Below are 3,388 nucleotides of genomic sequence, written 5' to 3' on the forward strand. Positions count from 1 at the left end.
TCTCTCTCTCTCTCTCTCTTTCTCTCTCAATTGCTCTCTATCTCTCATTCTCTTCCTTTGTCTCACCATGGCAGTATGGAACAATTTGTCTTTATAGTTTTTTTTATCACAGCAGCAGCAGGTGTGGCACCACCCTCAGTTTACATAAAGTTGTAAATAGTGAACTAGCTTCACAAACACCGCAGATTTTTGGGTTACATTGCATTACAGCACTAAGCCGCTATTCAGAAGCCTGTTTAATTTTTTTTTTAAAAGAGCATACATCAAAGAAATGTAGCACATGCTGCAATGCTAAATCCATCTCAGTTCTGCTCAGAATTAGCGAGAATACCCTGACAGTTGGGTTTGCAATGAATAATATAATTTCATGTTTGTTTCACACTACACCCTCAAGGAATTGAAGCTTGAAAACACATTCTAAACCAGTTATGTTTGTGTAGCGCAATGATTTTTCTGTCAACTATCTCAGTTGGTCTGTTTGGTAACAAATGATGTTGTGCATTGCGGAGCCCACGTTTGCGCTTGCCAGGCATTTGTCTGAAAACTTGCCAAGAATATACATTTGCTTTTCCTATTTACATCTGGTCCTGCGCAGTTTTGTTTTTAACAGATTATAATGTCTGCATCTGTACGAGAGCAGATAGCATTTAAACCTTTTCTGCATTTGTTTATTAAAAAGAGAATATCATTACACCAGTCTATGTTAGCACACAATCAGCGTTTGGGCAAATTAATTGCTTTCCACCTTCTTGCCTTGATATCTCAGGAGGGTACATTTTGTGACCATATATCCTTTCTTCAAGGGATAACAACCAATCTGCCGTTGTCTTAGATGAAAGAGATTATTTGCCGTAAGGAAAATCCACTGACTTTTTCAGGGTACTATACAGTATACCCTCTATGATGGATTGAGTCTCAGCTTTGAGTATTGATTTAAAACGAATAATACATTTTTTTTTTTGAATGCCTTTTGGTGAGGAGGAGTTGAAGCCGGAAAGAGGCAAAAAAAGTCAAGGCAGTGAGGAAATGAGTAAGATAAAGAAAGAAATGAGTAGGAGCGGCTTTTTTTATAAATAAATAAATAAATACAGAGATACCCCGGACTGACTGTGAAAGAGTTGCGCAGTAAAAAAGCTTCGGCACGTGGACTACACCACTTCGATCTATTTATAGATCCAGCAGCAGCTCCCTTGACATTCTCTGAGAATTATTTTCTCTTTTGAATTGATACTTGGAGCCGGTAGACCTTACGCCTCTGTAATGGATTGCTTTGTGTTATCGTCCAGTGCTCTCGTGAGAGACAGTCTGGTTGGAGGGGAGATGGGAAGGAAGCTCTAGCTGTAAGGCATTTCACTGTCGAGAATCACAAAACACAAATCACCGCACCTGTCAAGGATGCAATGGTAATGTGTGACATCTGGCCTTGTTTTGATACTGCAGCCGGCTTCTTCAAAGCCTCCTCTGCCGTCCAGATGCTTGATTGGCTTCATAGTGCCCCTATAAGACAACTTTTTCAACCTACGTCTTGCCAACTTGGAACCGCTTCTTCTGTCTCTTCCCTTTCCTCTTCCTCTTTCTCTTTTGTCTTTTTCAATTGATCTGTCAAGTCAGGGTGTGCAGGCAGATCAATAGGAGCCATACGTCTTACATGCAGACAATCTACAGTAGATCAGCCCTCGTCTAACAATACACCGTCACTTTGATTGTTTTTTTGGCTCCTGCTATCGCTTTGATCAATCCAGCTGTTTTTTGCCCTGTGAACTGCCGCCACAATCAAATCAAATGAAATCAATATGGCGCTATGCCTTTGTGGGAAAGATTTGCAGAATAAAAAGGTAATAGGATGTATGTAGATACCTTAATTGAGCGCTGACCCAGGGGTTCAGTGAACATTAATGGGAATGAAAATAAAGATACAAAATCCAAAATCTAATTAGCATGTGTATGATTTAAAACGTCTGAAAAGTTAAAGGTTTTCTCAATCAGCATCTCAAGTTTGATTTAATTTGCAAATGTATCCTTTTTGATATAGAATAAATGTAACTACTAGCTTCCATTTGTTGTTAAGAGTTTGAGTCAGTGTTGAAGGCCTCCATCTGCCTGGAGCTTTAGGACACACACACACAGACACACCACTTTCCTATTAGACATTCTTTTCCCAATTAAATGTGTTTAAATCGGACACAGACCTCCAAATCTGATATACAGCTACCAATATATATTGTAATACCTTTATTTATGCTCGCAGCCCTACACAGCCACCTAAACAAAGCAAAAGCAAGCAATATGATGTGGGAAGTTGGGAAAGATAATGAGGTAAGATACAAACTCAAAGACATTCAAATTCTTCAAGTAAATTGGCATAGTGCTCCCATTAAAAACTTACATCAAATCCATTTGAAATGAAATATTTATGGAATGTTGTGGCCATTTTCGTGTCACCTTTTGTTTTTGTCCTTACCACTCCTTTAGAGCCTATATTAAGCGCATTTTCAAGTTCATACTTGTATTTTATGTTTCTACTAGAACATGTTTACATGCTTCAATATTAAAAAAAACTCAGACTTTCTAACTGAGTATACCTGTATTCTCCCTTTTTCAATAACGTCCTGTTTTAGCGCCTGTCTGTTTAAGTCCCCCTCGGAGAAAGCCCAATTTGCTCTGATTGGTCAGCATTTTTGGGTCTTCCGCATCTGCGCTCCCGGAAGCAATTGACCTGCTTCAAAAAAGACATGGAAATCTTCTTTTCTACAATATGGGATCTTCAAAACACATTATTCATGAAAGGTGCTTTAAATGTTCTACACACCGGTTTCCTTGTGCAAAACGGCTTGTGGGCACAGATTAACAGATTCAGTATATGTAGTTTAAATGAACACATATGTATTAGCACCACTGCTAACATGTGATCACATTATGTAATGTGTCATGTGTACAAATACCTTCTGAATCTTTCATTTGCCTATCACTGACACCACTGTAAACCAGAAATGGGATGATGTGTCAATTTGTACGCATCTGTGTGTCTTTTGTTGGAAACAGAAGATGCACTTTTTAGTCACCATTTGTATAGAAAGGTCATTTTCACTCTTATAGTTAAATGATCCATCCTTTTTTAGAGTGTTCAAACACACTCAGATGTACAGACCAACACTGTAATTTATGGCAATTAGCTGCCATGCCTTTTGTACTAAAATGTTTAAAAAGATAGGTATGGATAAGTGCTCCTTCTGCAATTACCAGTGGCAGACAAAACACTCTATTTACCTGCAAACTAATGGTGGTGAAAACTTGCACCCCATAATTGTGGATCATCTAGACCCTAAGTAATTACTTAATTGGTATTGTTCTCGCTCTCACACACACACACACACACACACACACACAC

General features: G+C 38.6%; 1 protein-coding gene across 6 annotated transcripts in view; it reads left to right on the forward strand.

The window, feature by feature from the left end:
* The window catches only part of mdga2a (MAM domain containing glycosylphosphatidylinositol anchor 2a), a 180,581-nt gene that overhangs the window by 142,622 nt on the left and 34,571 nt on the right, over window positions 1-3,388 (forward strand). The gene's annotated exons all lie outside the window — the stretch shown is intronic.

This window comes from Etheostoma spectabile, chromosome 18, assembly GCF_008692095.1.
Source record: "Etheostoma spectabile isolate EspeVRDwgs_2016 chromosome 18, UIUC_Espe_1.0, whole genome shotgun sequence".
NCBI lineage: Eukaryota > Metazoa > Chordata > Actinopteri > Perciformes > Percidae > Etheostoma > Etheostoma spectabile.